The sequence below is a fragment of the Cetorhinus maximus genome, chromosome 4 (genome assembly GCF_964194155.1).
Source record: "Cetorhinus maximus chromosome 4, sCetMax3.hap1.1, whole genome shotgun sequence".
In the NCBI taxonomy this organism is placed as follows: domain Eukaryota; kingdom Metazoa; phylum Chordata; class Chondrichthyes; order Lamniformes; family Cetorhinidae; genus Cetorhinus; species Cetorhinus maximus.
In genome coordinates, this window is record NC_135882.1 from 18973212 (window position 1) to 18986781 (window position 13570).

Consider the following 13570-nt stretch of genomic DNA (forward strand, 5'->3'; position numbering starts at 1 on the left):
CATAACACCTGGACAACATTGCATAGATTATGCATTCACACCTGCAGGAATCAACGTTGAACATGACCCTTTGTCCCTCAAATTGAGGACCCTAAAGAAAGTAAGTGTGTTTAAGAATATACAATCAATTGTTAAAGCATAATGTCAAATGCACACAGTTCACAAAGCATCAGGCTTTAACCACATTGCTCATTGCAAGCTTAAAGGGGCATGCTCTATCACCAATATAGGGTACATTCCTCTAACAATTGTGGTTGAGAACATAAGAAATAGGATAAATAGGCCATTTAACCACTCTATCCTGTTCCACCATTCAATATGATGATGGCTGATCTAATTGTGACTTTAATTCCACTTTCCTGCCTACCCACTTCAATCCTTGACTCAATCAAAGGTCTGTCAAATGCAGCCTTGAATATATTCAATGATCTAGCCTCCACTGCTCTCTGGGGTGGGTGAATTCCAAAGATTAACATTCCTCAGAGAAGAAATTCCTCCTCGTCAGAGTCTTAAATGGGATGCCCTTTATTTTGAAACTGTGTCCCCTAGTTCTAGATTCCCCCATGTGGGAGAAAATCCTCTCAGCATCCACCCTGTCAAGGCCCCTCAGAATCATATGTTTCAGTAAGGTCACTTCTCATTCTTCTAAACTCCAATAAGTATAGGCCCAAGCATATTATGAAAGATAATACAGGCATTTAATACTACAATATATTTACCTGGAGTGTTTATGCCAACATTTACAAACCTGCATTTATGTAGTGCCTTTCATGGCCTCAGGACATCCCAAAGACTTCCCATCTAATTGGCCTCAGGACATCCCAAAGACTTCCCAACCAATTGGCCTCAGGACATCCCAAAGACTTCCCAACCAACGAATGATCATTTTTGTAACATTAAGAAATGCAGCAGCCAATTAGCACACAGCAAGGTCCCACAAATAGTAATGAGATAAATAACCGGCCAACCTGTTTTAGTGATATTGGTTGAGAGGCAAATGTTGATCACCACACTGAGAACTCCCCTTGCTGTTCTTTGAATGGTGCTATGGGACCTTTCATATCCACAAGAGGATAGACAGGCTGCTGTTTAATGTCTCATCCAAAGGAGAACATCTCTGATAGCTCAGCACTTGCGCAATTATTCAATTAAATAACTCCTTACAAGTTTCAATCCAAAGGATATCGAGAATTGCTTGCATAAAACAACTTTATGATGCCAAAAGGTTTGTAGGGAATAGAAGCCACTATTCAGAAGCTCTAACCTTGAATCTCCTGTTTGGTACCACCTCTTTTAAAAATCTATTTCAGTATTATTCTTCGCCTAACCTCAGCTATCAAATAATTGTTACATTTGAACCACCACACCAAAATGTGTGATGTACTGACAGGGTAATTTGTTTGAAATTTTTATTTTAAAATAGTTACTGTGCAGTATCAAGTGTCAGTCCAGATTATGTCAGCCTAGATTATGTGCTCATGTCCTCTGGAGTGGAGCTTGAATTTGATCTAATCGAGAGGCCAGAATGTTGCACAGAATCATGGCAACACCTGATGAAGGTTCGAACGTTCTATTCATCAGATACAATAACTAGCAAAACAACTATCGTGGAACACTATTTTTTAACCACAGAAGCAGTTTTTACAAGCATAATTAAACTTCCCACTTAACCAAACTCATCAGATGCTGAACCATAATCCAATGAATGAAGAAACTGAAGGTAGTACAGAAGAAAGCAGGTACTTGCAGTAAAGGCTGAGGCCTTGATTAGTGCCCAATACTTCAGCCTGCAGTTTGAAAAATAAAATCAGTGCATCTGCGTTTAAATATGGTATTTAACATGTTCCATTCAGAAAAGCTAAAAATTGCCATGAAACAAGCTACAAATTTACTGTTGATGCCAAATGTTGTTCTTACTTCTGTACTAAAACTATATCAAAATTTAAGATATAAAACCCCAACGCCTAAATTAGGAAACAAGTGAGCAGAAAACAGCTTCAAAAGATCCAGTGAAAGAGTTGGTTTTCACATGGCTTTTGCACCCTGCTAGAGATGTGACTCATGAGCAGTTTTTATTGCACTTCAATTACACAATTTGGCCTTTTGAGATTTATATTCAAAACTGCCACTTTTGTTTAAAATTATAATTCTACTGTATTACCAGGAGATTTTTCTTTAAAAGAACATTAGCTAACTAATGTATCTAATTACAGGGAAAGATAGATAGTCACAGACATGTGTCATAATCTACATTAAACTGCACATTAATCCCTGGCTGTTTCAGTAGGTCTCACAAAGAGGTTTAGAGGCTTGTAAGGTCCAATTATAGTGTTTATTGGTAACACAACTATACACATATCCCCAGGGTACAGCTCTGTCTAGTGCTATCTTCGTGCCAACTTCTCTCAGACTGTCTCTCAACACAACTCTGTCTCCTGTCTACTCTGTCATCTGTCTCTCTACATTATACCGTGGGCAGTAATGTTATTCCCTTACGATGCAGAACACCCTTATACTGCACCTCCCCTAAGTCTTTACCCAACATATTTACAGTACAATCTTTCTTTACATGCTACCCCTTCCCCGCGACAACCCCACCTCCGCACCCCAAGGCTCTAATTTTATAAATTCTGACGGCCTGGAGGCTTGCGAATTCCTCCAAATCTCATTCTGGTCACACCTGGAAGAATGGTAGGCTCAGTTGCGTTTGGCCAACTTAGTTGATTCAGAGTTGAAATCGTAGCATTCGGTGTTTCCAGTACTTGGGTGTCTCCACCTGATTCATTTTTTGTGCTCCTTCATGTTAAATTTCTCTTTATCAACCATCGGCCTTCTATGGTCGGATACCATTTGCCTATCCTGTTTGTTCTGGAAGAATGTGCACTCTGTTCATTCATTCTGCTGTTCAAGGCAGTTTTCATTTCTTCATGCTGCTGAAGTGTTATGTACTCCTTTTGTTTTTGAAGGACAATTAGCAGTTGTTTCAACCATTATTTTTTTGTTCAGCTCTTGCCATCTCACTCTGTGCTTTAGTGCATTGCTGTATCGATACTGATAGTTCCAACACAGCTTTTTCTGATGTCATATTCAACATCTTTCTTAACTCATGTTTTTGCAGGGACACATTTTGATTCTTTAAAGAGTCTTTCAAGACAACAATTTCGAGTACATTTTCTGCCTGCTGTTGTGCCTGGCTAGGCTTCTGGCTGAGTTCTTCCAACTCCCTCATCAATATGCCCACAATGGAATTCAGAGTTGTTAATTCCTCCTTGTGCTTTTCTGAAGATATGCACTGAGTCTGCACATGAATCAGAGCTTTGCTCATTGCATTCTTGTCCACATTCAACCTTACTGTTTCTTTCAAAGCCTCCTTGTACCTTTGTGACGTCACAGAAATTTTGTTCGTGCAGATCTTGAACAGTTTGCTTCATTGAAGACATTAGTTTATCATGGATTTTCAAAGGTGCCTACTCTGCTTGAATCTGGTGTTTCAAATCTTCCAATTCAGCTTTGATATGAATAAATTCCACAGGGAAATGTTTGTATTACTTTCATAGGCTTTGTTACTTTAGGGTTACATCAGATAGCTTTCCTTCATTCACAGCCATCTGATCGCTCAGCACTGCCAACTGCTGTTGCAGTTTGGGCATTGTGTTAGCATTTTCAAGAAGTTCTATTCTTAAGCCTTCTGGCTGCTTCTCAGCCTCTTGACATGTCTGTAACACATGGGACCATTAACCGTGTGAATAAAACTTTTTTTGCTTTTAAAAAATGAACTTTGCTGAACCAAAAGATGGCTGCTACAGGTCACATGATTCACTAGATAGGTCACAGTTTCTGGAAATTTCCAACAGCAGTTACAAGTACAAAAGAGTTCCACCCTCAACCTTGTGGAATCTCACACCTCATTGTAAGAACACATTAAAATCCACAATACCAGAGGACCAGCAGACAACTTGTCTCTCCAGCCTGGACTGTAACAAAGGGGGAGCCATTGAAATTCATCATACCTGCAGAGGCACTAAAGGCCACCATCTCTCTCTCTCTCAAGGTAAACAATAGATTTTGGCCAGAAGCACAGAACCTGCTTGTTAAGCTACAATTAGCTCATTAATGAGCAACATCCAATAATCCAAGCTTCTAGCCTTTGGGCAGCTTTTAATATTACATTTCTAGACTCACAAGGAGGTCTGATGATTTAATTCCAACCTACAAATATCAAAAAGCAGCATGCTACATCTAAGCCTCTTCGAAGCTTGTTTATCTGGAAGCCATTTGTAATTGCCTGCCTAGGAGACCAAGTCTCTAAATAGCAACCTCATCTTATGTGCCACCATCATCTTTTAAAGGAATTCTGCACTTCTGCCTTCACTCAGGAACCCGTCTGAATTGTAACTTCTCCACGAGGGAACGCCCTCCAGATTTGGACTCTGGAAATCACATGAACTCATATCTATTTCTGTGGTTCTTTTTACTGTTAAGGTGTGCACAGTTGTAAAACCCCATATTTTCTATCCCCCTTGTGAGAGAACGGGCGAGGGAGGGCGAGGGAGTGTGAGAGAGAAGTTACAATCATCCCCAGGGTGAAACTTGTGAATAAACTACACTTTTGATTTCAACCTAAGAGAATTTGCTGCGACTTACTTTAAAAATTAATTACACAAACAAAGGGTTTCTGGAATAAGTGCCACAGCCTATTTTTAAAAACCTCCGCTTATCGACAGACAAGAGAATAAACGAGTTCAGTTTTGCCCCTCTTACTTTCTCTTTCTTTCCTCTGCATTAAATTCTTCGACTTGTGCATTTCGTTGTGTTGACATGGTCTCGTGTGATTTGCTTGGTATTGTCTTTTGCCCTTTCGTTGCTTTACTGGGGGTGTTCTATCCCTCTTTTTAAGCTCTACGCTCTCCAACACTTGAATAATATGCTTGTCAAAGGCTTTTAATACTTCATCAAAGCGAGCTGAGAATTCATCAATGCCTTTCATTAGGCTTATTTCATCAGATTTCATGAAATAAGTACAACAACATATTAACTTGGATTTCCTCTGATTTCCTATTTAATCCTGATGAACTCCAGCAACTTAAAAAAATTCTTCTCCATGATGCTCAATTTTGCATCCGATTTGGCCCTTGCATAAGAACAAACTGACTATTGGGCTGATTTATTATCAATGGTTGCTTTTCAGCTCAGGGAAGTATAGCATAAAATGGTGTTTCACTTTTAAAGATGGCACTGCAGTAACCGTTTTGTCAATGCTTCTTCCTGTGCTTATCAGGTTTTGGCAGGCTCCCACAGGGATCATGGGCCTAACCTCAAAGGAATCAATTTATCCGACATTAACCCTTGCTATGCCGAACACCCTTATAATACACTAATGATTCAGCTGGTAAAGCCAGCATATAACAAAGCAATACCGGGCAAAAGGTTTGGGGTTCAATTACCAATTAGTGCGAGTTAGCTGTTATCAGTTCGACTGGCAACACAAGTCTTCAAATTGGCCTTAATGTCCAGGCAAGCATGGGAAGAATCAGCGAAGATTTCCAAGCCTGCTATGAAGTGTACATGTGTTGCTGTTGGATGAAGTTAAGACTGGGATCAGCTGTTCACATAACAAACAGGCATGGTAGTGTAGGGCTGCCAGCATGTTTGGAATCATGGTGCAGTTAGAATCAATTCCTTCAAAAAGAATGCAAAGAAAATAGGAGGGTGAAAAGAAAGCATGACAACTATATACTATTCCCAATGTGGCTAGGTCATCCTGGGCTGACAGCTAATTAGTCCCTGGTGATGACATATACTTCTTCCTCTCCCCTGAAGGAAAGAGGGCATCCACTTATATTTCACATGTTGATGATTTTTGTTAAGAAAACTTTTGTGCTCAATTCCAGTAATGAATCATAGTAAAATATTCGCTCAAAGGAAAGTAAGTCAATGACAACTTCAAATGAGGATTAACAAATCACGTGTATGTTACAGTGATACCAGGCTCAAAATCTCCAAATTTTCACTTCTTTAAAATACCCAAGACTTAGAGCAACTTCCTGACCATGAGTCTACCAAAGTCCTGTGCTGATTTTGCTGCCTTTTCCCCTCTTGCTCACAGGGGAAGTGAACAAATTGTGTGTGTAAATTTAACTTCTCCTCCTCATACTTATGCATTCTAGTCTAGTTTCCTTAATCTGAAATTGCTCAATTAAAATTAACTTCATGCAAATACAAAATGAAAAAATCTCCCAATAAAAATAGTTAAAACATTTTAATTCTGATTTCCGTCGAAGACACACACTGAAGAGTGAAATTTACCACTTAATTTATATTCAACTTGGTTCAAAGGGCCTACAGCAGATAAATTTCCTGATCTTTCCATACAAGTCTTGCTGGAAAAGAGCAAATTAATTCATTGGAGCATTTTGAACTGACCCTATTTTTATATGATGGGGCAATGCCTCAAGAACCATTGTGCCACCAAGTCTAGATTTTGGAAGGTTCCCATAGAAATTGTTGACAAGTACATACTATCAACATCCTGAGGGGTACCACTGACCAGAAACTGAACTGGTCTAGCCATATAAATACTGTGACTACAAGAGCAAGTCAGAGGCTGGGAATCCTGTGGCGAGTAACTCACCTTCTGACTCCCCAAAGCCTGTCCACCATCTACAAGGCACAAGACGAGAGTGTGATGGAATACTCTCCACTTGTCTGGATGAGTGAAGTTCCAACAACACTCAAGAAGCTCGACACCATGCAAGACAAAGCAGCCCGCTTGATTGACTCCCCATCAAAAAACATTCACTCCCTCCACCACCAATGCACAGTAACAGCAGTGCATACCATCTACAAGATGCACTGCAGGAACTTACCAAGGCTCCTTCAACAGCAGCCCACAACCGCTACCGGCTAGAAGGACAAGAGCAGCAGATGCATGGGAACACCACCACATGCAAGTTCCCCTCCAAGCCACACATCATCCTTACTTGGAAATATATCGCCGTTCCTACACTGTTGCTAGGTCCAAAACCCTGGAACTCCCTCTCTAACATCACTGTGGGTGCCCCTACACCATATGGACTGCAGTGGTTCAAGGAGGCAGCTCACCACCACCTTCTCAAGGAAATTAGGGATGGGCAATAATTGCTGGCCCAGAGAGCGTTGCCCACATCCCACGAATGAATAAGAAAATTACTGGTTTATCCCATTATAAGCCCAAATACATCTTTAATGCTGATAAAACTGACCTAAATAGGCTGCACCCAAGCTGAATGTTGGACTTACTTTAAATGCACGGGAGCAGATGGAGGGGGAAGAAAGAAGTGAAGCAGGGAATTTCCATTGTGGTTTACACCAACAAGCCTGTTGAGAAAACACAGCTGTTGACTAGTAATCCCAAATATCAATGTTTTCCAGGTGTTAAAACTCTGCCAATAACCCACAAAAATAAAAAGATGTGGACGACAGGTTTCTTTGGAGGAGATTTTTTTTTGTCATTCACCTTAAAACAGTGTCCTCTGGTTCTTGACTGCTGTACCAATGGGAACAGTTTCTCTCACCTATTCTGTGTAGACCCTCATGACTTTAAACACTCTACAAAACTCCTCTAACCATCTCTTCTCTCAGGAGAACAATCCCAACTTCTCTAATTTATTCATGTAACTGAGACCCCTCATTCCTGGAACCATTCTCTAAATCTTTCCTGCACCTTCTCTAATGCCTTTATATGCCGTGGTGCCTATAATCTACACAATACTTCAGTTGAGGACGAACCAGTGTTCTGTAGAGGTTCACCATAACTTCCTTGCTTTTGTACTCTATGCCTCGATTTATAAAGCTCAGGGTCCCACATGCCTTATTAACCACTTTCTCAGCCTGTCCTGCCATCTACAATGATTTGTGCACATACTGTTCCTGCACCCCCATTAGAATTGTATCCTTTACTTTACATTACCTCTACTTGGTTTTCCTAACAAAATGTAGCACTTCACACTTGTCTGCATTAAACGTCATCTGCCACTTGTCCACACATTCCACCAACCTGCTTGTCCTCAGAGTCCTCATATCCTCCTCTCAGTTCACAATACTTCCAAGTTTTGTGTCATTCACAAATTTTGAAATAATGCCCTGCACATTCAAGTCTGGGTCATTAATACAGATCAAGAAAGTCAGAGGTCCTAGTACCAATCTCTGGGAAATCCTACTGTTTAACTTTCTCCATACCTACCTCTAGTCCAAGAAACAACCATTCACCAAGATTGTTTCCTGCCACTCAGTGAACTTCACATCAATGTTGCCACTTCACCTTTTATTCCATGGGCTTTTTGATGGCAAGTTGGTTACCCGAGATCATCAACTCCCTTTCTGAAGTCATTGCCACATTAACTGTATTAACCTCATCAAAAAACTCAATCAACTTAAACACAATTTGTCAACAAATCTGTGCTGGTTTTCCTTAATTCATTCACATTTGTCTAAATGGCTGTTAAATATGTCCTGAGATGATCATTTCTAAAAGCTTTCCCATCAAGGTTAAACTGATAAACTAACTGGCCTGCAGTTGCTGGGTTTATCCTCACACCCTTTTTTGAACAAGGGTGTAACATTTTTGCAAATCCCCTTTTGGTCAATTGGCTGACAACTGAGCCAAATGTCCCAGTGGAAGTTTTCTTTGTGCTAAATATTTTGTGGATGAATATGCTGTTATCTGGAAGCTAACTACAATCACTATTTTGTGAAATGACTGAACTTTGCATTGCTGAGCTATCCAAGTTCAATCACCTACACTCGAACCCTACTGCATTCCTCAGTGTTTCGCTGTATAGCTTATCAGAATTGCTTAATTTAAATTCTTTCGAGCAAAAGTGTTGAATTGACAGTCTTGACCTAACACCAAATGTACAATTACAGGTGACCTGCTCCCAGGCCTCTGATGATGCCTTTCAGGAAAACGTTCTTTTATTCATTCATGGGAAGTGGGCGTCACTCACTGGGCCAGCATTTATTACCCATCCCTAATTGTCCTTGAGAAGGTGGTGGTGAGCTGCCTTCTTGAACCGCTGCAATCCATGTGGTGTAGGTACACCCACAGTGCTGTTAGGGAGGGAGTTCCAGGATTTTGACCCAGCGACATTAAAGGAACAGCGGGCGATATATTTCCAAGTCAGGATGGTGTGTGGTTTGGAGGGGAACTTGCAGGTGGTGTTCCCAAACATCTGCTGCCCTTGTCCTTCTAGATGGTAGCAGTCATGGGTTTGGAAGGTGCTGTCTAAGGAGGCTTGGTGAGTTCCTTCAGTACATTTTGTAGATGGTACACACTGCTGCCACTGCGTCAGTGCTGTGGGAGTGAATGTTTGTGCATGAGGTGTCAGTCAAGCAGGCTGCTTTGTCCTGGATTGTGTCAAGCTTCTTCAGTGTTGTTGGAGCTGCACTCATCCAGGCAAGTGGAGGGTAATCCATCACACTTCTGACTTGGGCCCTGTAGATGGTGCACAGGCTTTGAGGAGTCAGGAAGTGAGTTACTCGTCACAAGATTCCTAGCCTCTGACCTGCTCTTGTAGCCACTGTATTTATATGGCTAGTCCAGTTCAGTTTCTGATCAATGGTAACCCCCATTGAGAGTGGGTGATTCAGCGATGGTAATGCCATTGAATGCCATGGGGCAATGGTTAGATTCTCTCTTGATGGAGATGGTCATTGCCTGGCACTCATGTGGCACAAATGTTACTTGCCACTTGTCAGCCCAAGCCTGGATATTGTCCAGATCTTGCTGCATTTGGACATGAAAACTCTACTGGTGCCAACCACTCTATCCATAATAAATACAACTAGAATTCGTTAAAGCAAGTTTTTTGAAAAGATGGTGAACTGCATTAAAGAAATGCAGATGAAACGTGCAAGGATTTTCAGAAGTCATTCAATAAGGTAGCTCACAAGGGGTTTGAAACATATTATTAGATAGGAATACATAGAATATACAGCACAGAACAAGTCACTTGGCCCAACTAGTTCATGCCAATGTTTATGCTCCACTCGAGCCTCCTCCAGTCTTTCTTTACATAACTTTATCAGCATAACCCCTCCCTCATATGCTTATCTGACCTCCTTTTAAATGTAAGAATACTATTCACCTTAACCACTCCGTGGTAGGGAGTTTCACATTCTCACCAATTTCTGAGTAAAGAACTATCTTCTGATTCCGAGTCTTAATAGCTATCTTATAATTTGATTTCTTAATAGCTACCTTATATCGATGGCCTCCAGATTTACTCTTCCCCACAAGTGGAAACATTCTCTCTGCATCTATTCTATCAAAACCTTTCATAATTTTAAAGAACTCTGTTCGGTCACCCTTCAACCTCTCTTTTCAAGCCCGTTTACCCTCTCCAGATTGGTAGACACTCCGCATTTCTGGTATAATTTTTGTAAATGTATTTTGCACCCTCGCCGGTGCCTCCATTTCCTTTTTATAATATGGTGACTAGAACTGTATCCAGTACACTCAATGTGGTTTAACCAAGGTTTGTTACAAGTTTAGCATAACTTTACTTTTCAATTCTATCCTTCTAGAAATAATCCATAGTGTTCAATTTGCTTTTATTCTGGCCTGGTTAACCTGTGTCACCACTTTCGTGACTTGCATATTTGTTGTCCCAAGTGATATGCACCCTTCTTATTTTTCTTCCCAAAATGCAAGATCTATTAATCTACTAATTTGCCAATTATGTGTTCACTCCGCAAGTTCAACATTTTCTTGTAATTTGTTTCAGTCTTCCTCAGTATTGACTAGCCCCCCAATTTTAAGTCATCCACAAATTTAGAAATTGTGGTTTTAATTCCAAAGTCCAAATCATTAATATCAATTGTGAACAACAGTGATCCTATCAGTGCTCATCACTTTTCAACCTCAGTCAGTCTGAGTAACCATCCTTTAATGTTACATTTTCCAACATTATACTCCATTTGCCCACTCACTTAACCTATGTATTTTTTTTGCAGCCTCCTTATGTCCTCTTCACAACTTACTTTCCTACCTATCTTTGGGCGATCAGCAAATTTGGAAACCATCCAGTTATTTATATAAATTGTAAACAGTTGAGGTCTCAGCACTGATCCCTGTGGCACACCACTCGTTACATCCTACCAACCTGAAAAGACCCATTTATGCCTACTCTCTGCTACCTGTTAGCCAGTCAATCTTCTATCAATGCCAATATGTTACCCCCTAAACCATGAGCTTTTATTTTCTGCAATAACCTTTGATGTGGCACTTTGTCTCTAAGAAATGCAAAGGGTTAGGAGATATTCAGTTACAAAGCAGTTTGTTGCAGGATGTAATAATTGGCCTCAGTGAATAGTAGAAGAGCATTGCTTTTTCAATAAAGGGGAAAATGGATACACCTTTTAATCACAAAATGGTTACAGGAATATGGGATATTGTAGCATCATTATGTCGATTAGTAGTGATCATCACAACAGTCTTATTTTTTAGACATCAGTTCATTATTAAGATTCATAATCTGACAATGAATCTAATAATTATTGCTTCATCTCATCACCAATCTTTCCGCATACTTCACCAATACCAAATGAATAGTCAATGTCAGTGTCTGAAATGGTGGGGAAACAAGTTTTATCCATACTTAAGTTGTTGAAATTTACTGTACAGTTAGTTAATTATTAAGAAATGTTAAGTTGGGTCCAAAAGTTTATACCAAGTACAAGTTTAGTGATTTGATTAATCTTACTGGCATCCTCTATTTTGACAACAGGCTTGCTGCACAGACCTGTGCTTCACAACTTAAGTTCTCTTTTGATTGAAAGCAACAACAAAAAAGGAATCTTTTCTGAATCAGTCAAGGTTAAAGGATTTCATGATAGCTTTACAACCAAGAAAGCAATATGATTATCAATAATAAACAGTAAGATGGCAGTATGTTCACATATACACAAACAGTACAAAATGTGTCCCTAATCAATACATTAACACCGTAATAATGAAAGTTAGGTCCAAGTTAATTTCCTGGTAAGATTTGCTTTGCATATCGCTTAGTCACATTTCTGAGGAGCCAGCACTTCTTAAAAATCACTGATCATGTGAGCACCTCGGTCAGTCACAGCTCCCAGCAAATGTACAATATTGCCACCACATTGCAAGCTCAGTGTGTTGCATGCACACGCGCAGTGCGGCTCCTACAAAGCTCAACAACAGTGGAGCAGACATGCACCAACCTGGGTGCATTTAAGAAAACACCCAATGCCCGACGATAGCAGTTGAACATTTTCCCAGCTTGAGGAGAGTGGACTATTTCAGTGATTGCTCAACTGACGCTTACACTTCCCCAAACCTTACACCCTCGACAAATTTAGGAAGGAGGACCATTGCACACTGACAGCCTCAACTGGGCACCCAGCTCCTTGGCGGCGGGGGGGGGGGGGGGCGCTTCAATGGCAGTGAAGCGGACAGCCTCAGATTGCAGCCGGCCCCTCAACTAGGGAAAGGGGGGGAAGAGGATCGGTCAGTATCCAGCGGGGCCCGGGGCCTTGTTCCTCCATCATTCTTCCCATTTAACTGACAACAACCACCTCCCAGACTAAACCCAACCATGACAACACAAGGCAGCCGCCACCTTTCATATGCCCCAGATCCGCGGGAAGACCCGCAGGAACGTACCGATTGAAAGGCCGGATTAAAAGGGAGACAGGGTGGCTCCGCTCCTGATTGCCGGTGCTCCTGTAACTGTTCCCCGCTTCCCTCCTCCTCACATCGCTCGAGAGGCCGAGTCCCCGGGTCGGTCAGTCAGCTGAGCCCCACGCGCCTGCGCAGTCCCGGGGTCGGTCGGTCAGCTGAGCCTCAGACGCCTGCGCAGTCTCACGTTTGGTCGGTAAACTCTGGCTTTACGCGCCGGCCCGCTCCCGGGTCGTCTTTCAGCGGAGACCCACGCGCCTGCGCAGTGCCGGCTTCCGCTATCAGCGGCTTGTCTCGTGCGCATGTGCGACTCTAGGTCTTGTCTCTCCTGGGGCGTTTTTTGATTCAGATTGCAATGCAATACAAAGTGAGTGGTGGTTGTAGTCATTTCTTAGCCACTCTTACTACCAGCGTGGATCTCTGGAAAAAAATACATGCATTTAGAAGTAGGTCGTTGTTATAACCTTCCTCTTGCTGAGGGGGAATGTCCTCAACTGCTGAAGTTTTTCCACATTATGTTGACAGCAGCTTTCAAACATTGGGGAAAGTGCTTGGACATTTTCTCAGTGGTCAGCAACACAGATGACAGCCATTCACAGCTTATCAGGACAGCCGGTGTTTGCAGATGAAAATGAGAATAGACTTGTAGTATAAGGGTATCTGGCATAATAAGGGTTAACGTGGGATTGGGAAACCGAACTGCCCATAGTGTGATGTAAAGACACACGTGACCTGAGAATACAACACGGCTATGGAGCTGCCCCATTCAAATTTCACATCTTCAGGATCGATCACTTGCTGTAGCTCAGTTACAATCTATAAATTCCCACATCACCTGGTTCCTGAATCAATTAGATTAGGATTTGAGTTGCAGTCATGGTGGAGAAA

The 13570-nt window shown here is 41.4% G+C and overlaps 1 protein-coding gene across 1 annotated transcript in view; it reads right to left on the reverse strand.

The window, feature by feature from the left end:
* The window catches only part of atp6v1c1a (ATPase H+ transporting V1 subunit C1a), a 65130-nt gene extending 52200 nt beyond the window's left edge, over positions 1-12930 (reverse strand). The window contains exon 1 of the mRNA XM_078540003.1: positions 12668-12930. The gene's annotated coding sequence lies outside the window, so the exon portion shown is untranslated. The remainder of the gene's footprint in view (positions 1-12667) is intronic.
* Positions 12931-13570: the final 640 nt, after the last annotated feature.